This window comes from Triturus cristatus, chromosome 5_1, assembly GCF_964204655.1.
Source record: "Triturus cristatus chromosome 5_1, aTriCri1.1, whole genome shotgun sequence".
NCBI classification, from domain to species: domain Eukaryota; kingdom Metazoa; phylum Chordata; class Amphibia; order Caudata; family Salamandridae; genus Triturus; species Triturus cristatus.
In genome coordinates, this window is record NC_140587.1 from 674012195 (window position 1) to 674038402 (window position 26208).

The 26208-nt window shown below is 42.9% G+C and overlaps 1 protein-coding gene across 4 annotated transcripts in view; it reads left to right on the forward strand.

The window, feature by feature from the left end:
• Positions 1 to 26208, forward strand: part of ALKAL1 (ALK and LTK ligand 1) — a 547486-nt gene that overhangs the window by 66151 nt on the left and 455127 nt on the right. The gene's annotated exons all lie outside the window — the stretch shown is intronic.

Here is a 26208-nt window from a genome sequence, read left to right on the forward strand (position 1 = left end):
ATTAACCAAATATGTTCAAAAGCAATAATGAAAAGCGTTTAGAGGAAGAACTTACTTGTCGTCTATGTTGAAGCTGATTCAATGATTGGTGGCATTCAGCACCACAAAATTATCTTATAAAGAGGCACAATAGTAGTGCACCTCGAGCTGAGGTATTCTGAGTCAATGGTTATTCACAAAGGATGGTATGACTGGGGAAATGTCAGTTACACTGATGCAGTGTTTAGCTATGGTGATAGTGCAGTAATTCTAAGTTGTTTTCTTCCATAAATCTTCTTGACCAGTCTCAGTATCTTATACCTCTGGATCCAAGTTCACACAGATCTTTCCAAGCACACCTGTTAACTTTTTTCCAGTAATTCGAAGGATTTTTTGTCTGGGACCCAGTCAATTCGCATACACTTCAAGAACTAAGGGGCCTATTAGGATGATGGGCGGACGCACCCGTACGGTGCTGGGACCGGCCGCCAGTGGTGCGGCGGTCACGCACCGGCAATTAGGATGCCACCGCCACGGTGGCATCCCCCATCGACATCATTGTGATGGGCGGTGCACACACCGCCTGCCATAATGCTGTGGCTGCACACTGTGCATTTGCATGCATGATCTGGTAGGCACCGCGCGGTGCCTGCTATTTTGTGCATGCAAATGCAGGTACCCCCCATGTGCCCCCCCCCACTCCCCCAACATCCTGGGGGCCCGCAACGTGCCTGCGAAATCTGCATGCATTTCCCTGGTGCCGCCACGGAAATGCTGATCCCCGCATGCATAGTAATATGGATGGGGGTGTCCCACAGACACCGCCACCATATTCAAACCTTTTCCGCCCGGTCGACTCATCCACTGGGTGGAAAAGCAGCGGAAGGTCTTCTCATCCGCCGCGGTACCCCCGCCAACATAATCAGGCGGGGGTAAGTTGCGTGTGGGCGGTGGATAATGGTGGGTGGATTGCCACCGTCATACGGGCGGTGGCGATCCGCCCGCCATTATATTAGACCCCTAAGTGTGTGTGTGCAATGGCAGCGTTGTGATTGATGGGGACGCACACCAGCCAGGCATCTATGGGGAGGCCATTTTCTCCATGTAGGTTGCATGCAGCCTACATGGAGAAAAGGGAGAGTGCGCATGACTGGTTTGGTCAGCCACAGAGGGCTGACCAAACAGTCAGGGCCAGCAGCATTGGGCAAGACACTCCTACCCTGCCCTCGAGCCAACCCACCTACCCGCTCGCCCTCTACCACACCCTTCTGCTTACTCGCAGTGCAAGAAGCAGAAACATAAAATTGTAGTTTTACCACTCCGCCCCTGTTCCCCCATCCTTTGTTTGCTGAATTAGTATTTTTGCCATTAGGACCTGCTAACCAGAGATAAAGTGCTTGTATGCTCTCCCTAAACATGGCAGAATTGGCCTTAACCCCTTCCCTGCAGGGGTAATTCCCCCGCGGTGCAGGGGGCGGTGCCACTGTGCTCGTGACGAGCTCAGCTCGTCATGACTCACAGTGGAGCTGTGCTCATGACGAGCTGAGCTCGTCATGAACCCGCCCACTGATTAATTCTCCCGCACAGGCGGGGAATTAATTGCGCGTGGGCGGGCTGTAGCAGTTAAGACGAGCTCAGCTCGTCATGAGCACAGCTCCACTGTGACTCATGGCGAGCTCAGCTCGTCATGAGCACGGAATGGGTTAACCTAACTGGCACAGTTATTTACTCATAAGTCCCTAGTAAATGGTACAACATGTACACAGGGCCTTTTAAATAAATGCTACTAGAACGATGCAACACTCATCATGCCTCCCTTTGAAGTAGCCAGGTAAAACATGTCTCAGGCCTGTAGTAGAGTTTTAGACTGCCATTTCGACCTGGCAAGATAAACTTGTTTTGCCAGGCCTAAATGTTCCTTTTTAGTATGCAAAAGACATCCCTAAGATGCATGGTATTTAAAAATTAGGACATGTATGTTTACTTTTTAAATGTTCTGGCAGAAAACCCCCTCGAGTAAAAAGCTATCTCTCCCATTGTCAAATCTAAGTTAACTTATTACGCTTAATAAGTGCTAACTTCAGTTTGGGATCAGATAGACAAATTCTGTTTACACTCAAATGAATTGATATTTAATGTGTTCTTTAAAGGTAAAGTCAGTTTTTGAGTTACTATTTTGAAAATGCCACTTTTTGAAAGTTGAGACTTCTCTGCCTAAACCAACTGTGCTTTTCTGCAGGTGCCCTGAGTCATAGGATTAAGAATGGCTCTCCTGTTGTGGGTTGTGTATTATTTCCAGACATGGGAACGATTAAGGCCTGGGCAAGTGGGGAGTGGGTCTTCCTGAAAGTATGGCTGGGGAGGAGTTGCCCTGATTGTACTTCAAAAGGCCCTGACTACAGCACACACAAAGGAATCTGACATCAGGTATGCCCTTCTCACCCTAGATAGTTTTGAACCAGAACCATGGGAAGGGGAAGAACTGACCAGAACCAGTTTTTAGAGAGGGCAAATTAATTTCCTCACACAAAGGCTGGCACCAGGTGCTAATGTTGGACCTTCAGAGCCTCTCATCACTACACTCGGGGGCCCATGGAAGATTCAGAAGGAGGACTGCTTTCCTAGAAAGGTTGGACCTTCATACTTGATCCCATGGTCTTCAGAAGTGACTCCAAAGATCAGTTGGTTGACCTCTTGTTTGAGCTACAGGGACCAAAACAGGCTTCCAGAGGCGATCCTACAACTGCCCAGCACCAGCTTGACCTGCCTGGAACTGCCTGTGCCCTGCTGCTGGTCACTGCTGGACTGAATCCTGAACCCCAAGAGGTGGCTGGCAGGTCCTGAACCCTTGACTGTTATGAGTGTACTCCTCCTGTTGAAAAGATAGAGGATTTGGGCACCCCATGACTGCAAGCTGACCTCTTCATGCAGAGAATTGACTGCCTGTGACAGCCACCAATGTGAAGCTCCAGCGGGATCTGTTTTTTGCACCAACATCGACCATCCATGATGATTGCCATCGCCAAGCTCCAGTGAGACATGCTGTTTGTGCTCACAGTGACAGCCTGTGTCGACCACCAACATGAATCTCCAGCGAGATCTGGTACTTTCGGATGACATCAGCAACACTCAAACTGCTCCTCATGCCGACAACCTCCTCCTCGAACCCCCACCTACACAAACTGCAGTCTTCAGTGGGACTTGTGAGGGTAACTCCTCCGTGGGACTAACATGGTCCCTGTATCCGACCTGTGCTCCATCGCGGGTGGCCTGAACTAGTGACTTTCACCCAGCTCAATGTGAGCAGATAATTGCACGGCGTGCTTTGTACTTTTGGCGCTATTTTCACCAAAAACTTTCAGAATTCATATCCCTGGTTCCACGGATTAGAATTTTGTTGTTCTGCTGTCGTTTTATTTATTAGAATTTGCTCTATTTCTTTAAATTGGTCAGATTTTTCTTTTTTTGCGTTTTCACTTTATTACTGTTTGAGTGATGCATGAATACTTACACATTGCCTTTACATTTTTCATTAGACAGCACCCTCCTCAAGGCATTCTGACAAGGAATGAGAATGGAAATAAAGGCAATTGCAAAGTTGATTGGGTTCTAGATCTTCCATTCGATTACTCTTATAGCCCTTCACTGATGTCTACTGGAAGTAAAGACTAGGCCTTGGCGGAATTTTAATTACGGCTCAGTAATAGGATTAATTAGTGTCATTCAGCGGTACTCTTTGATGTGGAATTATTAATAATTATGCAATTACGTCTGCTTGCGTGATTTCTGGATAAACTTCTATTGGAACAGCTCATTCAGCGAGTGGGCTCTTGCACTCGCTGTTCTTATTCTACTGCATTTAGCTGTATTTTGTAGTGCAAAAATGGACCCTCACCTTCATTTTGGATGCAGGGGTGAATTTTGCGCTAAGAAAACAGTGCTAAATGCTGGAAGTAAGTTGGGGAAAATCCTACCCCAAGAGTAGGTTTTATGCTCACACTTTCTAGTCATGTTCTGTTGCATTTAGCACTATTTCTTAGTGACAAATTCACCCCATGTACATTTTGGACTTGAAGTGTAATTGTTGTTCTAAGAAATAGCACTGAATGCAAATTTATCTTCTTGCATAATTCCGCGTAGTCTTGTGGAATTCTTAGGTAATTCCACTACATGGAATTACACTAGTTACACCCATCCCTAGTAAAAACAACTCTTTTCTCCTTGGTCACATGGCGACCTTGCGTTTTAAATCTATTCTATCAGAAAAGAAAAACTTCAATCGTCTATCTCTTCATACTCACTTTAACTCACCAGAAGGGGAGATCACATTAAATGCACATCTCTAGCAGACATACTTTGAAGAAAATTTGGAATATGCTTGATGCTTCCCTGAAAATAGTTAAACCACCATCACCCATTCCTCTTTTTTCCCAATTCCAGGTGCTTCTCCCTTACTCTCACAGCCTGTATCCGAAGGTTAGCTGTCTATGAAAATACCCACTCTCCTCCAGTAAGCTGTCAACTTTCTCTCTGCGAGTACCCTTTCTCTACAACCTTGTGTTAGCTCTTTCCTCTTTCGTTCTATCTTCATTGGTTCTCTAAAGTCAGGACTCTAATACACACAGGGTAATATTTATGGAACTGACATCTTGCAGGACCATCCCTTACATCTGTATTGATTTTTCCGTTTAACACCTACTGCATATGGATGCGGCCATTCCTAATTTGGGAATATTTGTCTACTAATAGTTTCTAAGGTATTTTAGCTTTTGCTGTTATTTAATGTTCTCTTCAGAGCTCAATACATTTACAGCTTTTTAAACTATCAGGACAGTCCTGGATTAAGATGCATCTTTTTATGTTAGCCAATAGTAAATCATTTGTAGCCTCTTCCACCGTGGAGCCCTTTCAATTCACTTATGCGTTTCTTTGCTCTACATGCAAAATGCTCAGTAGCTGCAAAAAAATGCCCAATCGCTTCCATAATTCAAGACTGGAGTTTATATGGTTCAGGCCATATGCTACCTTGATATTTTGCTGCTTGATTCAAGGCCAGAAGACATGTGTTTTGTTTTACATGCAGAGTGAAACTTCAAGCGGTGTTTGCTTTAATTTAGTATAGAAATCTATCTGTTTATCTTCTTACCTTTATGCATTCCAGCTGTTGACGGAAATCCCTCAATTCTTAGGACTGAATGTAAGCAACGGAAATGTGGCCTGATCTGTGCTAAAGCATGTGGCAGCCTAAGACCCACACACAGGTAGATGAAGGAAATACTGTTTGATGGACAGCAGTAATGAGGCTCTCCATATTGTCACAGAGCAGAAAAGACACCCTTAAGGTCTATACAGTATTACCAGCTGGGTGGCCAGCTACTGAAAAGTGCTATACTGGCCCTTGATACTTAACCTTCTTCAGCAAAATATACTTCTGCCAAATATTAGGTTTAATTAGACAGTTTAACGACGAATATCCAATATAACCATGAAGCGGAGAGAACATACAGTAACTTTATCGATAATTAACTCAGTTGAGTTTTCATATATGCATACCATGATGTTTGTGCACGCAACGATGTCATGGTGCCAAGAACAAGACAGATCCTGTTTGTAGGACCCTGAAAGTAGAACGGTAAAAGGTGAGAAGGTAAATACTTTTAAGAATATCTAACTAGCGCAAAAATGTTGTGTTTTATGCAACCTGTCTAGTTACTTTGCCTCTAATTCACAAAAAGTTTGGTGTAACTAGTTGTAGTAGTAAAACTGGCTAATATGTGGTGGGGGGTGGTGCAATTAGAGTAATCGTGCAAATGTGGTGAAACTCCATAAAGTGTGACTTTTTGAAAATTCACCAACATTTGCCATGCCTTTCACACATCTAACAAATTTACACTTAAATATGGAAGTAAGATTTACACAGAAAATAAGTTGCAGTGCCCACAAAGTTACACATTTTTCCCTGCCACATCTGTTTCTGATGGCACTTGCAGTGTTGACCATCGGTATTGGGGGCACTACATTGGAGGACATGACCTGCTGGGAGAGCACAAGCACAATGGCAAGCCTGGGCCACACCACAAGGATGGCTCGGCCAGAAAGATAAAGAGGAAGTTCATAGCCATTGAACTTGAAATATTTAATGAGTGTGTGTACAGGAGAATGACAAGTTGTTTGAGAAAACATTGCTAGCAAAGCCAGAAGCCACCAGAAAACACAAATATAGGGATGTAGGTCTGACCAACAAAACGTTCATTGACATAAACATTAGCCAAAGGGGCATAGCATAGCCACTGACACCCAGATTTGGGATTCAATTGTTCAGTGCTGGATTCTGCACATCGTTTTAAATAGCTGATGTCAATGGGGTGTTGTCTCAGGTAATAACCAGTCCTTTCCCAGATTTCCTCTTGCAAGCAGATCACTTAGAGCTGAATTGCAAAACATAGGACTGTCGTGTCTGCTCCTTAGATGATGACACTAGTTCTTTTGCAATTAGTATATTAGAAGTCTTAAAACGAGTTTTAGATTATCTGTGTGGCATAGATCCATATGTAAAGGAAATATCTTTTTAATGTGGTCAGTGAATTGATTTTACAAATATATATGTATATTTTAGCGCATCTTGTATAAATAAATTTGGAATTGACGTAATTCCTTTTGTATCTTAGATCAGTATGAACTATGTATTTTATATATGCAGTAAAACATATATTTTTATAATAAATTATTTTCGAATATATACAGAGGAAACAATATTCCGTTTGTCTATTAGACTCAGATGTATACAACGTTTTGGTACAAATTCGGATCAGGGCACTCTGTTTGATCATAGGTGACCTAGTAATGTACAGCACAAAAGGGATCCTTTTGTTTTCATTTTGTCCTCAGATGATGTGCCATCAGGTATGGGATGAGGTGCTCCGCACCACACACCATTTAAATGTAGCTGGAGTATTCCTAATTTTTATGTGTGGAAGCCAAGACTTATGGACTTGTACCACACAGGTTACCAGTTTGGGCATGATGATGCCCGGAGAATTCCCCTGTCATCAAGCAAATAAGTTGGAGACTACATTTTGGATTTCGAGGCTTATGGACTTAGACCTTTACTGTAATTTGAGCCCTAATGAAGTTCCTTAAGTGGGAACGAAACCCATTGGCTGAGCTGTATGTGGTATTGCAGATTAAAAAAGAAAAACAACATATTGAAATAAAGATTTTGAAACTACGAAAGTGTTTGGACTTCACCCCCACTTGCTTCATCATCTCACGATCTGGAACACAGAAGCACCACACAACGGCTGGTGCTGTAGAGTTAGTGCGCAGGACTTTTTATACTTACGAACAAGCTTGAGGTGCAGACCTAAATGTCCGCCATTGGGTTTCCCTTTGAAAAGATATTTCCGTTGCAGTATCTCTGATCCAGGGTTGGCGAGGGACATATCAAATGTGAGACCCATTCACACAGCCTATGGCATGAGCGAAATTGGCAATGAAATATTATGTAATCTTTGTGGCCTATATTTCTGCTTGAGTGTCAGAAACGTTAATGTATATTTTAATCTTCTGAGCAAGTTTCTTAATGTTTTATATAACACAGTCTGGGAAATATCACCAAGTACATCTATCAAGGATTGGTGTCTCTCAGGTGTCAAGCAGATCCAGAACACAAAAGACCTGAAAATGTGTTCTTTTGATTGATTAGCAGCAGCCTAAGATCATAAATAGTCTGGAATTACTTGACTTGTGATACTTCACCTTCCATACACTTCCTCCTCATCTTCTCTCATTCTTCCTCACATGCTGTCACTTCTTCTCCTTCTCTGCTGGACGTCAACAACTCAGATGTGCGTCCATGGTGCCGAGGGCACCATAATGAAAGTGTATGTTGCATTTTAGGTGTGTATGTATGTTATGTATGTGGTACTTCTGTAGCGCAAATCTAGCCAAAAGGGACCCGTGCCCTGAACATGGTCAAATACAGACATAAAGTCAATAAGCAACAGGAAAGGAAGCTGGATTGTGGATGGTAAATGCATTATGATGTAGTGTTCTTCAAAGAGGTGAGTCTTCAACTCTTTTCTGAACTGTAGCAGCTTTGTGGCAGCCCTGATGGTTACAGTGATGCTGTTCCAGATCCTAGGTGTGTACTTGGAAAAGGCCTGTTGTCTTCATTTTCTTTTCTACACTTCTTAGTCTGCAGTCTCATGGTGTCCTGGCTGTGGGTGTGCTGAAACGATCAGTGATTGTAAGTTGATTGTGAGATTAGCAGGGGTGGTGCTTGTAATCAGGTCTTAGTAAATGATGCAGCTGGTTTTGAAGATGATATGGGCTGGCAATAGGAGACACTGGAGTTTGATCAAGATGGGGGAGATGTGATCAGATTTCTTAAGGCCCTGGATGAGACATGCTGCAGCATGTAATATTCCCATAAGTGATGCCAGTGTGGAGTCCGGGACGCCATGGAATAGGGCATTACCATCATCCCGATGCAAGAGTACAGGGGCTTGAACAGCAGTTCTGAAAATAGCTTTCTGGAAGAAATGATATGACTTTCTTTATAAGAGAATGCTGGTACTAGTATTTCTTTGTCTTTTTTGCTAATATGTTTCTTGAGTGTGAGGTTGGTGTTCAGGGTGAGTCCAAGTAACTTGCCATTTGGTGAGAGTTGTGTTCATAACCGTCGATATTCTTGTCATTGAGTCAAACAACAGGAATTGTGTCTTCGCTGGATTGAGTTTCAGGTAGGTTCTGGACATGAATGTCTGGATTATGTGCAAGAAGTGATTGAGGTATTGGATGCCTGAAGCAGAGGAAGCTTTCAGGTAGAGTTGCGTATCATTGGCAAGTTGGTGAATCTTGATGCTGTTATCTGTTATTAGAGAACCAAGTAGCTAGATGTAAAGGTTGAAGAACACATCAGATAGTATGAACCCTAGGAGAATCCACAGATGATAGTGATCATTTTTGACCTGGAGGGTCTAATGTGAACAAACTGGTGTTTTTGGAAAGGTAGGTGGAGAACCAGTGAATGGCAATGCCTGTGAATCCTGTGAGATCTCCTGTTGATGAAACTGCATGTAGGGCCAGATGTATCAAGCGTTTTACCGTTCGCAAACGGGCCAATGCGCAGAATTGGCCCGTTTGCGAATGGTAAAAAGCCTTTTGGGATGTATCATCCCAACAGGCATTCGGAAAATAGGGAATAGCAATTTTTGCAATTACCTATTTTGCGAATGCATTTAGGAAATTGCAATTTCCGATTCCTCAAATGCAATGCATGCAGCAAGAAAAAATTGTGACCAGGCTTTAAGGAATCGCAAATTACCACCAACTTCAAGTTGGTGGTAACTTCCAAATTCCTAGAAAAAATGCACATTTTTGCATTTTACTAAGTGCCATGTGGAGCACACACATGCTCTTAGGGCATGTATGTGTGCCACATGTGCATACTTACCTTTTTTGGAGGTGTATCAGGGTGGCTTTTTCCCCCTTGTACCCTTGAAATTGCATGCGCAATTTGTGAGTACCTATTCGGTATTTGCAAATTGAAAATGCAATCCTATTCATTCCTATGGGCCTCTACGCCTATAAGGAACGAATATTAAGGTGTTCCTTAATAGAGAATCGAAATTTGCGATTCACTATTAAGGAATTTGTAGGAATCACAATTTTCTTTACAAATCCTACATACATTGCAGTTTTCGATTCTTAAATAGCGAATCGGTAAAATTCGCTATTTAAGAATCACGAAGCAATTCTTGATACATCTGGCGAGTAATGTCTTAAAAGCATACGTTTACAAACTATTGTCAATATAAATTGGGGTTCTTGAGGTAGCCCTAGGTCTAATCTCAAATGATTTTAAAAATTTAGCTGACTAAAATCCTAGAAGCAAAACAATTAGTCCTTCAGTTACAGTTACAGCTATCAATACACCTGCTAATGTAAGTCTATATCTATTATGGTAATTAGTTTCTATGACTTCACTAAATTTAGACTTTTAAGCAGGAAATAGCAGCCAGTGGATTTGTTCTGTATGCTTCTACTTGTGCAGATGATAAACATAGTTCATAAATTGTATGGCAAGTTTAGTTACACGGTCTTCGTGAGTATTCCACTAAGCATACTCCAATCTTCTTCTAAATGATACTCTTTTGCTCCATCTGTAGCCTCTGGCCCTGGGAATCTTCCTAATTCTTTTCAGCAAGTCCATTTAATTATCTGTAATAAAAGCACGGATCAATATTCAGTTCAGAGATCATGCAATAATAACTTGTGTCAGTCTATTCAATGGCAAAGTAAATTCAAAGCACAGTTCAGCCTCAGGCTTTAGTTGACGGAGGCTCAACTGGAACTGCACTGTTCTCCTCCAAATCCCCATATCCTCTCTCACTGTCATTTTCTGCAAAGTATGTCCGTTCAGGTGTTGAGTACCTCTGACCGGTTGCTCAAGATCTTTTTAATCTCCTGAGTGCAGTTCTTTCGTCTTCACTTTCACTTGGACCGGCATCCTCAGTATTTTCCGGGATTGTGCATGGTCTACGTTTCACAGGTAGACTTAGTGTCTCTCTCCCCTGCCTTCTCAGCCAACTGTCACCAGCTCCCACACTGTTTGCCACAGCACTAGACCCTTTGTCAAGGTCTAAATCTGTCTCAATTAGCACCAGAGGCCAAGACTCTCTCGTCTCAACCTCATCTATCGACTCATCAAGACCTCTCTCAGGGTGATTGTAAGAATGTGCTGATATGGTCACCCCCACTTTTTGCCTGGTATTTAATGTGATTTCGACTTAAAGTGCATTCGGTTCCTGTTAACCAGGTCCCTATTGCCAGATCTCCTCCCCAAAACTGTGCAATTGTTTTCTCAAATTGGGGATAGCTTTAGTGCTCTCTTTAAGTCCCTAGTAAATAGTATCCTAGTACCTAGGGCCTGAGGTACTAAAGAGGGCCCCCAAGGGCAGCAGCACAAATTGTGCCCCGCTAAGGGGCCCCTCGCCAAGCTCATGTATACTGCCACTGTAGGCTGCATGTATGTCTTGGTGCAGACAAAAGTAAAAACTAGACATGGCACACAACCTGTGTGCCCTGCCTGCTGACACTGCATGCAGTATAAGTAAGTCACCCCTACAGCAGGTTTTACCGCCCAAAGAGAGGGTGCACTATACTACTAGTGAGAACACAACGGCATGACCAGATATGCCCCTGTACTGGTCAGTTTCATTACTGCCAGTACAAGTGATCAGGAAAGCCGTTTTAAAAGCATGTGCTGGACACTTGTGAGAACGAGTTCCCAACCTACATGATGGCTTCACTGAAAATAGGGATATTTGATCTTGCATTAATAAACCCACAATGATGCCAGTGTCAGATTTAGTAATAGATGCACCCAGAGGCTACTTTAGAGGTACCGCCTTAAAACCTATCAGTGTGCTGGCTGCCTGCCACCAGAGATGGGTTTAGGACCCCTAAGGGTGAGGGCCTTTGCTCTCTGGGGCAATAAACCAAGCCTACTTGGCCAGAGGGTGCTTTGCAACCCTGCCCACAGATTGACATGTGTATCGGCACTCCAGGGCCGGGGAGCTTCAACGAGGCCCATCACCTTTGGCATGCAAATCTGGCTTCTGTCACAAGAGAAGAAACCAATCCCCTTTGTCCAGAGTCCTTTGCCACCTGGACAGGCGGGAAAATTAGCTAGGCAAGACAGGCGTGCCCACCCCACCCTCAGGTGAGTACTGTTCCTGAACTGGGCTACCTGAAGCGAATGTGACTTTTCAGAAGTGACCATCCTGTTGATGGCAAATCTCTGCTGTTCTGCCTATGGCATATTCTCCTGCAACCTTTTCAATTCCTCTCAATTGTCAGGAGTCGTTAACAAAAGGTAGTAATTGGCTCATCTACAGATTCATTTATGCATTCACTATGAAATATTTGAGCCCTGTAAGTACAATATCAAGCAAACTCATCAGCATATCGGTTACCAACTGTCACATTTTCATCTCTGCTTCTAGGGGCCAAACACTTAATGACAGCAATTTTGGTGGACAAATGCAGTCCTTCCAACAATCTCATGACATGTGCACCATTCCATGTTGTGGATCCTGACAACATCATGAATCCCCTCTGTGATAATACCTGACCAAAGTAAAGCGCTCCACCAAAGCCATACTGACTATCAGTAACAATTGTCACTTTCAGCTGTTTAGAAACACAGCAATCTTTAGTAAGACCGATCAATTTGCGCACTTGCATAGACGATAATCCTTAAAACCAGGAGGCTTTGACTACCCCTGTGACTATCAGACTGCTTAGGCAGCTCTTAAGGTTCCTCCATCATATCTCATGCAGGACCCATTAGCAAACAGTATGAGATCAGACTCAGTCAGAAGCTCATCTTCTATATCTGGTCTTGACGCATAGTTCAGTGACATCAAGGCAGTCATGTTCTACTTCTCTATCATCACCTTCAATTTCAGGCAAAGGTAAAAGGGTAGCAGGATTCAAAGTAGCACACCTTCCAGGGAAATATTCTCTTCCACAAGTATAATTTGTTCATACTTAGTCAATCAACTGTCAGTCAGCTGTTGAGTGGAAGTACGCGTCAACATAATTTCCACATAATGGGGTACAGAAACAGTAAGGAATGACCCAATGCACTGTTTGGTGCTGACACCTACTGCATCTACAGCTTTAAGGCATCCATGCAGCCCTGTGGCTACAGGATCAAGGGTTACAGAAAGATATGGCACAAGCCTTCAAGCGTGTCCATGCATTTTTGAAGCACTGAGAAAGTGCATCCCTCCCTCTCCCTGCACAAAATAGCAAACACTTTGTTATAATCAGCCATTCCCAATACTGAGCAAAGACAGAGACTTTCTCTCAGCTCTAAGAAGGCAACCAAGTATTTGTTATCCCATTGTACCAGATCCAACACATTCTTTTGTGTCAGCCTCTGTAAAGGCATGGCTACTAGGGAAAAACTGGGTATTCACTATCAACAGTAGCCCACCATCCTCAAAACATCATGACTTCTCTCTGGGTGGTTGGCAGATTAATTTTCAGAATCGTCGAGATTCTCTCTTGCAACACTTTTCTTGCTTCCTGCTCAATGTGAAGACCCAGATACAGAACTTCTTTTTGATAATACTGCAACTTACTCGGGGACACTTTATGTCCATTCTCAGCCAAGTGGTTCAACAGTGCAATGGTGCCTTGATTGCATGCTTCTTGGGTATCTGATGCGACCAACAGGCCATCAATGTACTGCACTAAAACCGAATTACAAGGCATTATTAAAGACCTAATGTTCTTTATAAGGATCTGATTAAAGATCGAGGGACTTTCTGTATACCCCTGTGAGACTCAATACCTTGCCAAAGGACTGTTCTGGAACCAGAAGGCAAAAAGGTAATGACTTTCCTCATGCAAGGGAATAGTGAAAAAGGCTTGGCACAAATTAATCACAGTAAAGCACTCAGCCTCACATGGAATCTGAAATAAAATCAAAGCTGGATTCAATACCACAGGACAACAGGGAACAACGGTGTTATTAATCTTTCTCGAGTCCTGGACGATGCAGTACATACCTCTAGGCTTCTGCAAGACCTTGGTCAGAGAGTTACATGGAAACCCCATTCTCTCCTTCAAAATGACTTGTTGTATCATTGACTGACTCACTGGAGTAATCCCAGCAATCATTTCAGGAGTCAAATTGTACTGAGGGTTTCTTGGGTACTCAGCATTAGGTTTAACATTTATGCGGGCAGGCTCAACTCCTTTTATGAGATCTATGTCCTTTCCGAGAAGTCTCATACTTCAGGCTTCACCGTATCTCTGAGATCCGGTGGCAAATTACCAGATGTCATCAAAGGGTACAGTCCAGTGTTTGACCCTCAACTTGCCAATTCGAAATCAACATCTTCATCATGAGTCTGAAACTCCTGACCTATCAATATGCAATAAATGGTTCAATTTAACTTGCACAGCTAGACTAGTCCAAAAAGATTTACAAGGCTAAAATCACACACCACAAACTGGTGGTTCTCTTCAAATGACCATATTTTAACAGGCACTCCTTTGTTATGGAATTTGTCATTTGAATAACAACTTGGATTATTTTTCCCCCGACAAGGTTAGGTTTGGAACTTCCGCTGTCATAACAGTGGAAACAGTAGCACCAATGTCGATCAAGAAATGATGCTACACAACCATTCACCTCACCTTCCACTAATGGACCACTCTGGTATACCTCTAAGACTGCCGCAAGCATGAAATCTTCTTTCCTTCTCAGGCAACTTCATTGTGACTGATTTGAACCAAACTCTCAAGTGTGTCAAAAACAGGAAATCGTTGAGATGGGTTTTGGTTCTGGAAGGAATTTTGATAAAAATTCGGAAACTGATCAAAATTAAATCTGGGACTATTTAGCTTGAGGAATTTGCATCACTGGAACGTGTTGTACATTAGGACTTTGCATTCTCTGTCCCTGCACATTTTGGGTTTGCATTGGGTTGTTATCCTGTGTCTGTACAATCCCTGAACTTTGAACTTGATTCTCATTTCTTACTCTATTGGGATTAAGACAACATTCCCTCTTCCAGTGCCCTAACTTGTTATATTAAATACATGGATTCAAATTCTTTATTGTGGCAGTATCAATTCCAGTACTCTGGTCAATCGGTACACCTTGTCCTCTGCCCTGATGAAGATAACGATTTCCACCTTGCATCGTAGGAACTCCCTGCTGATGCACACCTTGCATAGTACCAAATTCCCTGCATACGGTTGACTATGACTTCTTCTCTGTGCTGCCTTCATTTGGGCCAACATTAACTTCTCCTTCAATCACTTCTGTTTAATTTTGAATTTATCACTACAATATTTTCCGTAACTTAAGATCTCATCAATTGACTTAGTGTACCAACAAACCAAGTGCTGTTGAATCTTCATACTAACTTCAGATCTCAATCCTGTCAGGAACCAAGACACAAAACTTCCCATATCCTTAGAGGTAAGATTTTCCATTTCATTGTGTTGGTTAAACACTTGTAACAGTCTCTCATAAAAACAATGTACATTTTCTTTAGGATCCTGAGTTGTTTGTCAATCTTACCCCAATCAATATTGATACTTTTTCATCACCAAAGGCGACGGGCATGAGATATTGGACATCTCTGAGGCTCCTTTTCTGACCAGTGTATAGTCACCTTACATTTAGCCCACAAATCGCTCTGTACCAGAATGTTGAATGGGATGTTCAAATCAATCCAAAATACCAGTAAAATCTTTACACATAGATAAACCTGGGTGTACCACTCCACTGGCTTATCTCTCAATGTGGGGAAATCATTTCCAAATGACGCAAGATAATTCCTACTCCACGGTACATGAACGTAACCTCCACCAGGCACTTCTCTCAATGGGAACGTTTAATCATCTTGTCCATCTATCAAAGACAGAGCCGGCTCTCCCTCCGCTTTCTTTGGATCTTTCTTCTTTGCAAATCTACCTTCCTACTTGTCTAATTCACTCCATTTTCGATGCTACCTATTAATTCTCCAGTTTTCATTTTCATTCATGAATTTCTCATATTTATTATGTCAGTTTAATAAAAACATACACAGTAACATTTCTACAAGCATTTGGTCCTACTTAAATCTACATCATATACTCAAGCTAATTTAGATAGTTTATCATGAGCTTGTCCTGCACATTTTGTGATGTCTTTTCACACGTATATAAGTTCTTTCTCTTGATAGGTATCTATTCTGGAAAGATCAAGATTTCCTGAAATTTTCTATTTCAATTCTAATTTTCATTTGACCACATCCACTTAATTCTCCGTTCCAGGAGATTGAGGTTCTCTGCTCAATGCTGAACCCTCAGCTTCTCTATAGGACCAATTGAAAAACCGAAGAAAAAGATCAAGCTTTCATGAATTAACACCATTTTGGACTCTAGAAGTAATGGGCACTCACCCTTCTTGAGGACTACTGCTTGAAATACACTGGGTGAATTTGAGATGGACAGGTGAGAATTTTGTGACCTCTCACCTGGTTCCTCTACAGGGGTGAGTCCTGTTTGATGAATTACTGATGATACAGGAAAAACATATGGTGGTCATGCTATTCGGGACCAAGGGAGTTCTTTCCATGCCTCCCGATCTGGGTGTAACACGAACAGTAGCTGACATATTTGCTACAGTAGGAACCATCAAAGCATACGTTGTGGTCCCTTGTGTCTGGGGCATTAGAAACAGTCACTGTCACCATCTTTGCCTGATCCTTCTACACTCTCCACCTTATTCTGTTTCTCTTTTTCATTTTCTCTTTCTCCTTCTGAGGTTCTTCGCTCATTAATATACGGTATAACCTAGCTCCTTGAATCATGTCAGTTCTCTGATTTTATTGTTCTGTATCCCATCTAGCTTTTGCACCACTATGTACTTCCTTTCTGACTCTTACCTAATACTTCTCCTTCTCATTCACATGGGCTACAAGCTCCCAGGCATACAGTGCCTCGTACTCTGCTGGTCTAAAACGTGGCTTCATCTCATACACTTTCCTTCTCAGATTTTTGATAAATCTCAAACTAAATGTGCCATAGCATGGAAATATTAAATCACCTTCTTTTTCAGTGATCTTATACCATTAACTTAACCAAATACATATGTGGAACCCCACATTTAAGGACATATAATGACCTACAGTGCCTTCTTGCGGCACTTCTTCTCCCCCTCTAACAGGGACTCTCACATCTCCTCTAATCAGATCTGTTATAGTTTTGAAAACTTTAGTTGTTCAGCAAAGTGTCAACAATCACAAGTATAATTCTCATTTCAATACCAAGAAATAATTTCTTTACCCAAAATTCTTTTTCGGGATCAACACCCAATAACAGGGTGACACTCTGTGACATAATCAACCAATAACATCACAACACAAACGCCAGCCATCCAATCTCAGCACAGCACATTATGATGCATTTTTCACTCTTCACAGCGGTTCACCCTCCTTTACAATTTTCACTAGCGTACTCTTTTCTCAATACAAAGCAAGCGTAAAACAAGACATTAAGCGATTTCAACAAATAACATTTGCCTGCTCCATTAAGAAAATCAAAGTATTCAATCACACAAAAAAGGTCCAGAGTGACACTTTCCGACGTACTTCGATGCACACTCAAGTGAAACCCTGGCCAGAGGGAATCACCCAGATCAGTGCAGCTTCTTCTTTGCACGACAGGATACACTACACCAACCACACGTCACTCTCACACAAAGGTATAGGCCACTATCTCAGTTGTCTGGCTGATAATACCTCACAACTAGTACCACAAAACTTAGTAGGCAAATTAAAACACAGTGTATTCCATGCTTATATATCTCCATCCTGAGAACTTAGGCTACGTCCAGCCCGATAACAACTTCAACTTCTCAGCTTCAAGCGCATTCACATTTGTACCACAACTAGAACATCATCGCCATCGCACCATGCATGCAATCTTCACAAAATACTGCAAGCTTGACATACACAATTACAATGGGTGACCCTACTAATCTCACTCCTTCGCTGTTACTATACTTTTCCAAACCTCTGGAATGGCTCTGATCCTCCAAATCGAGACATGAGCTTTAAAAGTCTAGAATTTCTTTAGTAGAAACACTAACTCCCTTTGCTTGAGTTGCTAACCATCCTCTACTACCATCTGGACCTTGCAACATAGTCTTTTTCCAGTTGTTTAAGATTTTTCGCCATTGGCCGTATGAATCTTTGGTGGCTGATTTGAAGCACTGAAAGGGAGAAAACATCAACAATATATTTCTGACTTGTGAAGCTAATGTGACTCCACATTAAGAACCAAGAGTCACTAAATATGATTAAAGGGTTTTATGTGGATTACCATTCAATCCAGAAAATATGCAGGAAAAATGTAAGTTAGATAAGTACATCAGAACAATAGGCAAAGTGAAGGAGCTCAGTTGATTGGGACGCAATAGAATGAGATACGGAACTGTGATCACAACATTAATACAGTAACAAATATGAGTGAACAAGTGTACCATAAAGAAACTTCCCTTCTCTCTTTTAATCATAAGTCACATATAGGGTCATCTAATACGGGCCTCTAATTCGGCAGCATAGAAGGTTTCAGCATGATCAGATTTCAGTTCCAGTCTAAAAGAAAAAGTAAGTCAGTGTTTAATATAAAGCTTTACACTTCCAGGAATAAGGAAGTGGAGAGCTTTGTACCTTTCAAAGTCTAAAGGGAATCTGCTGTGACTCTAACCGCATGAACACCGATGAAAAAAGTAACAGGAGATCCAGAAATGTTCTTATCTCTCTTATACCACCAGGGACCAATGATACCATTACTTGAGTTCTTCTGCAACATTACTCTGAATTACCAGCAGATCGAACTGAGACTGTAGTCTCAGCCATGAACATCTTGCCATCCTGGTACATGATGAACAGAAAGCTTCTTTCGACCATTGTTTACTGCCATGTTTACATCCAAGCCTCTAGATCAGCAGTCTAACACAGACAATAAACCCGTCTCTAACAAAATAATAAACATGCAAGTAAAAAAAAGCATGCGGGCAAGCAAAACGCTTTTCAACTGAGGCTTGAATTAAGGCTAAATTTAGTTAGGCATTTTATCTGTACTTTGAATGCCTGCTTATAAAAGCACACATGTAACTTGAAAGATAAATGTAAAACTGGAGTAAAAGAGTACATATTTACATATGTAAGTGTAACTTAAAGTGTAGGTGAAAAAGCACTGGTAGATGCATTTGGGTTTGCCTATGTGATTACTAATAACCTTTTTTGTTGTAAGTTGTAGCTTGCTGAGTAGTTGTACTATATAAGTTACGGAAAGTCTGTTAAAGTGTTAAGACTTGTTTATGTACAAAAAGGCAATATATTGTGCTGTTACTAGTGGTATCGTGCAGGAGAGTAATAGCAACATTTAAAAAATTGAAATGAAAGAGGAAAATAGAATAGAATGTAATAGCAACATTATGGGGCCGATTCCGATCTCACCCGGAAGGGCTCCGAACGCGATCCGGCCGACTCGTACAGCTGTACGAGCAAACAGGTACGATGCAAGAAATGCGAAATCGCTGACCAAATCGTTTCCGGGTCCGAACCACTCCGTACGTCTCATCCGTAAGCAAACCGTGCCGTGCAATGGAGGCGATTTCTGACCAAGCCAGTATGATGCACGATTCAGACAGCCGGATCGAGTCGGAGCCTCCGACACGTAAACGCTCCGGGAAGCAGACTTCGGGGGTTCGTGCCGGGCCCGATGTGGGAGGGATGGGCAGAAAATAAAGCGAGAAGGTCTTATGTGGGGCTGAATGATGGCATCATTTATTGAAAATAACTTAAAGGAAAAACAAAAAAAACAATCCAACAGAAAAAAGTGCGGTATGGTAGGGACTTGGGCATCTTCCGTTTCTCTGGCGTTGATGGCGGATCTTCCTCTCCTTGTAAGGCGACGATGTGGCACAACCCCCAGGGTATAGAGCGGAAACAAAAGGAGAGAAGGCGGTCAATGCAGCTGTCCTCTAGAAGAAAGATAACGCGCGGCAAATCACGCTCCACCACCTTAGTACAAAGGAAGCATGAAGGGAGTGAAGGGAAAAAATCAAAGAAAACGTGGAGAAACAGGTGACTTAGTCCTCGGCTCCTTAGTAGGCCAGGAGTATTTTTAAGTCTTGTGAACACGCAAGTGTTTCCGACTGTTATCCAATAATGTGGTTATCGTGGACTAGTGCGGGTTCTTATGCAATTATTTTCAGGACGTAGGGGAGAGTGAAAGGGGGTGAAGGAACGGGTGAGGTGTCAGAAGAAGGACATGCCCACTATACTACCCCATGTCCCTTGAGTCCCGTAGACTCGCCTCCCCCTCCCCTGGTTGCACTATCCCCTGCCCTGTCCACGTACCGCTGTTGCCGCAGCTCTCCGGAGCTGCAGCGGCGTTGAAGCGTCCTCCGGGGGGTGTCCACCACTCTTCGGACAACTCCTCCCGCTCGGCGCTGCCTCTGCCTCTTTCCTCGTCTGGTGGGGAATACCCGTCTGCTTCTCGTCCTGGCTTGCTACGTCCTTCCGTCATCTCAGCAATGTTCTTTGCTCCTTCTTTCGACGTTCTCGTCCTGATCTCCCCCTCGTCAGCGTCTTCTGGGTTTCCAACAGGAGCCTCCGCCTCTTGAGTCCACGAGGCTTCCTGTGATTGGCAGTCGCCTGGAAGAGGGTGTTCCTGTTCCTGTTGCTGTATGCGAGAGGGGCCGAATGAGGTTAACCCTTTCCAATCTGTGTCACAGTTAGCGAAAGGTGTTCTCGCTACTTTAAGGGGTTTAAAGTGGGTCACTGGCGGGGTAATATCCTGGTCTTCCTCACACCCCCTTCACCCGTAGCCTTATGAGTCCTTCACAGGGGGGACCCAAGGGTCCCCCTACACATGCATGTACGGTGCAGGTGGCATAGACGCGTCCCCACTACAGGGGGCGCCCTTGTGCGCAACGTACCTTTTTCATCAATTAGAGCCTATGTATGTGTCGCACAACAGGCTCCCATTGACTTCAATGGGGCTCCGAGCGACCCGTGTCCTTCAGCGCTTGTTTGCATCGTACTCGGGCACTCGGAACCCCGGAGTACGAGTCGGTCAGAATGCCCCCCGGATCTGAGTCAGACAGAACCTTCTACCGGCGAGATCGGAATCAGCCCCTATGTGTTTAGAGGAGCTCTGACAACTTTTGGGCCCAGTGCCACTGCACATACTGCACCATTCATATCATGCCCCTAGTGCCTGCAGGATAACTTCATTTGTGACTGCCTGTTTAGTAGTAAAATACAGCAATATTTGGTGTTTAGAGGAGTTATGACAACTTTTGGCCCTGATGCCACTATACCTGCTGCACCATTCAAATCATGACCCTATTGCCTGTAAGGTAACTGCACTTGTGACTGCCCTTTAGTAGTAAAATATTGCAATATCTGGTGTTTAGAGGGGTTCATAGCGCTTTGGGCTCCGGTGTCCGTACACCTGCAGCACCATTGAAATAATGACTCTAGTGCCTGAAGGTAACTTTACTTGTGACTGCCTATTTAGTAGTTAAATATAGCAATATTTGCTGTTTAGAGGAGCTATGACAACTCTAGTCCCCGGCACCACTGCAACTGCAGCACCATTAAATCATGGCACTAGTGCCTGCTAGATACCTGCACTTGTGTCTGCCTGTTAGCAATTAGCATTTAGCAATATTCTACGTTTAGTGGGGTCCTTAAAGCTTTTGTCCTCGGTGCCACTGCACCTGCTGCACCATTTAAAGCAAGCCTCTTTCAACTAGTAGTAAGATATAGCAATAGTAGGTGTTTAGAGGCGTTCTGATAACTTTTTGGCCTGGTGCCGCTGCACCTGCTGCACCATTCAAATCGTAATGCTAGTGCCTAAAAGATAGCTGCAGTTGTGACTGCCTACTTAATTGTATAAGATAGCAATAATATAACAATCAGTGTTTAGTGGAGTGCCTGGAATGTTGGTCCAGGTGCCACTGCACCTGCTGCACTATTGAAATCCTGACCCTAGAACTTGCTTTATAGCTGCACTTGTGATTGCCTAAGTTGTAAAATATAGTAATATTAGGTATTTAGATGAGTTTTGGGTCCGGTGCCACTTCACCTGCTGCACCATTCTAATAATGACCCTGTTGTCTGCAAGATAGCTGCACTTGTGACTGCCTGTTTAGTAGAACAATGTAGCAATATTTGGTGCTTAGTGGAGTAATGACACATTTTGGCCACGGTGCCACTGCACCTGCTGCACCATTTAATTCAAGACCCTTTTAATTGCAAGGTAACTACGATTGTGACTGCCTGTACAGTAGTACGATATAGCAATAGTAGGTGTTTGGAGGAGTTCTGACATATTTTGGGCCCAGTGTCACTGCACCTACTGCGCATTCAAATCATGACCCTGTTCTCTGCAAGGTAACTGCACTTGTGACTGCCTGTGTAGTAGTAAAATATAACAATTATAGGTGTTTAGTGGGGTGCCCAGAGCGTTTAGTTCTGGTGCTACCCACCTGCTGCACCATTCGCGTAGTGACCCTATTGCCTGCTAGATAACTGCAATGGTGGCAGTCTTGTTTAATAGTACAATTTTGCAATAATCTGGGAGTAGTGGGATCCGTAGCGTTTTGGGCCCAGTGCTGCTAATGCACCTGCTGCACCATTCAAATATAGACCCTGTTGCCTGCAAGATAACTGCACTCGTGACTGTCTAAGTGGTAGTGAAATATAGCAATAGTTGCTGTTTAGTGGAGTTATGACAACTTTGCTGTGACGTGTAAGGATACATTCCGAATTGCACTGATTCAGTGGTATGAAAATTGCATCCTTAAATGTGGTTGGAACAGAGCACTTTTTGAAGGAAATATTCAGAAGGGAGGCAAACGGCTGCATTGAAGGCGATTCTGTTTTAATGTTCTGCCAGGTTCCAGCCTGTAAGAAGCAACCTAAGGAAATGGAGAGAGGTGCAGATAACATTGTATTGGATGTCAGTTTGTGCCTAGTGGTCATTAAGAGTCTTGCATCACACGTGTGCCTTATGACTCCTCTTGCTGCCTTTACACGTGATAAACTATGGAAAACACCTACCTGTCAGCCATAGATGTTCACTTCGAGAACTGTTAGCTCAAACCCAGTGTCCTGTTTAAAGTGCCAATCTGTAAACCACGAACCAGAATTTGAGCCCATCCCACACACCTAAGAGAAGCTGGGGAAAGGTTTGAAAAATATTCACCAGTCCATGCCATAGTTATAAGTGGAAATAATAGTTGACCAGGAGCGTAGAGGAAAAGCGTGACTTGTGTTTTTTTTTTTTTATCTCTGATGCATTGTACTGCTTCTGGCACTGTATGTCCGAAATTCAGAGAACCTATACATTTAGCCCTCTGCAAATTCTGAAAACCACGGGATGGACATTTGCTAACTGGCCTCTCCTGGTAGATTTCCCCACCCAGCCGCACTGCGTGTGATTTCGGTGTTTTCATCACAGACTGGCGTGTGAGTTTTTCTGAGGTGATATGATCTGGGTGTTGTGTTTGGTCCATCTTTGGCTGGTGGTGCTGCGATGTTGAATATGCAGTTGATGTGTGATTTTTGTATGAGAAAATTCTGCAGAGGATCATTTAGAAATGATTTAGGCTTCCCTTAGTAAGGTAGCATTCCATTGACCAGCAGCTAGAGACAGCCTATACCTAGGGTTATTTTTGGTATGCATTGTGTAAATGGTGTGGCAACGGCTGCTGGCATGAAGAGAGCTGGTCAGATTGCTTCAACCATAAACCGTGAGTTTACGGCTGAATTGGATTATGGAATGAATGACTGTGTGGGAACTAAGTGGAACACACCACTCTTGAGTTATGTGCCGTGCACATTCCACCAATAAAATTCTAGCAAAATGTGTGTGGGGCAAAAGGGAACAGAAATGAGTGAACACTCCTGCAATATATTGGAAAATTTGTCCCAGGGAGGTGCTTGCTGATTCTGGAGGTATTCTTATTTCTCTGAGGGTTTGGGGGGTATACCCATCTGGTGAACCTTGATATTGACTAGGCCTGGGCTAAAATTCCGTTCCGCTCGCGGAAATTGCGATAATTTGACATTTTCGCGTTACGCGGAGAGCACGAAAATGTCAATTTCTGCAATCCGCATTTTGCCGGAAATTTTTTGCTTGCTCGCGCTGTAAAATAATACATTCTCGCGCGCGCGTGATCGCCTTACCTGAATCCCCGCGTTCGCCGACAAGTTTTCCCGATCCGGTCGCGTTCCCCACGAGATGTTGGATTGTTGGTAGCCATTTGCGCTGTCTCGCGACAGTTCGCGCCCCCAGTAACGTCATTCGTGGCGCGATCATGCACTGCGAGACAAGTGAAGACAAGATGGCCGCGCCCGCATGGGTAAGTTGGCGAGCCGCGACCACGCAAAAAATACCGCGAACGGGCGTGAAAAAAACTTCCGCATCTTCGTGATATTTCCGCGTGTTTGCGGAGATTTTTAACATTTTCGCGATAATTTGCGAAAGTGAATTTCGCAAATTCCGCCCACCCCTAGTATTGACCCCCAATTTGGCATCTTAATAATGCATTGAAGGTATCTCTGATGCTTTGTGTTGTACTGTAGAGTGTGTGTTTGTCTTTTCAGAAAGGAGGATATTTTGGATTTCTCAATTGGATGTATCACCTAAGTGCAACTGAACCTGAGAAACAGTACTGCTCTTGTTTACACTAAAAGAAGACCTCCTGCATTCTGTCTTCTGTAAAACAGTAAGGAGCACGAGTACCAATCGCCAGAGCTCACCAGGTACCCTTTGACGAGCCAACACTCCCCTGCACAATTCTGGCTTGCTTTGCTGCATACAAAGATATTAAGACTGAAATATTAGAGACAGCTAGGTCTGACGAAGTGCATAATGCTTCCTCATGCTTCATTTTTTGAATTTTGCAAACATGGCATTTCAAACTGTGCAGAGAAGTAATGTAATTATCTCAGATTTTAGGAGCTTGGGAGCACAAGTTCTGAGAGTTCAACAATCCAAGCGGAAAGTGCGTTGGCAGTAATAGTCACTGGCGTTTAGTGAGGTGTAGGATGCACAATCAGTTTTGCAGAAAATTAAAATTGGGAAGAATTAATCGTGTATTATAAAGGGGTCGGGGGATTTTAGGGCTCTGTGGTTAAAATTTAAAGTAGAAGTTGATGTCAAATGAACTAGGGCAAGGGGCAAAGGGATACATTCATCAAATATGATGAACTATTTGTAAGTGTATATTGATATTGGTTAAGTTAATAGTAATTGTTTGAAGGAGCAATCTACAACTATGTACAATCGACTTGGGCCAACATGAGGAAAAGAGAGGTGGTAAATATTAGACTCTGAAGTGAAGTAAATCAAATCTGAAATCATTAAAGCTGTATAAAAAGACAGATGGCAACTGCTGAGGGGCACTGCTAAAATTGAGTAGCTTCAGAAGTTTTATCAATCTGTGTTTAGTGATGAATATCAGCGCGGAGGCAGCAACTGAGCCTCCATTTGTCTGTATGGATTACTTTGGTGGAAGTCTTGTTAGATGTAAAGATCTTGCCTTGCACTAAGGTCACCATGCGGATCGTATCCCAATCAGAGATCATAAAACCTTCTTTGTTTCTATGTTATGGGATCTGCTATATAGCTGGTGGTCCTTAACAGGGGAGATGAAATCCCAGCATCCTTGGATTGCAGTAACTGAAGTATTTTTCGCAAGAAGGGTGAAAAGTTGACAAGATGGCTTTATACTGTCCAATCTTGCTACTAAACATACTCTCAGATTCTGGCTCTTTTTTTTTATTTTTTATAAAAGTAGTTACATAAATTACTACAAAACTGCAGCATGAGATGGTATCTAGTGGTGATAGCACAATGCTTGTAAATATGGCATCTTTTTTGACACAGCAGAGATTTTACAAAATTATGTTGGTGTGATAATTTTCTACCTTGAAAAAACCATTGACTGGGTCTCTTGAGTGTATCATTCCTCACTCATGGAGCATAGGGGTTTTGGGCAAGTTGTGTCCATCTCATACAGGGGCCTGTAGGGGAGAAGAAGTCTGCTAAAATTATGACTATGGGCACTTCTTCCAATTTATATTCATGAGGGGTCCTTTGCTTTTTTCTTAACATCCTGAACCCTATCATAGGTGAAAAGTAGCAAATGAAAATATACAGCCTCTTAAAATTAATGGCAATAGGATCAAGGTAGTGGTATGTACTAACAAAGATGCAGAACTCACTAAAAATCTTGAAAAATTTGAACTTATTCAAGGGGGCCATTTTAATGTTTCTAAAACCCATGTTGTTAGACCTGAAATCCTTGGCGTGGACTTCCTCTAACTTGTTGCCCTCATAGCTCCTGTTTTTTCAAAGTTCATTTTTGCTGGCCTTAGGACTTTGTACACTTTACCACTGCTAACCAGGGTTAAAGTGATTAAGATCACCCCTTAAAACATGCTGAATTGGCTCCTACCCAATTGGCATATTCAATGTACTTGTAAATTCCTAGTAAAATGGTGCAACCAGTCTTCAGGACCTGTACATTAAATGCTACTGGTGGGCCTGCAGCACTGATAGAGCTACCTACTTACGTAGCACTTTAAACATGTTTCAGGCCTGCCACTGAGGTCAGTGTGT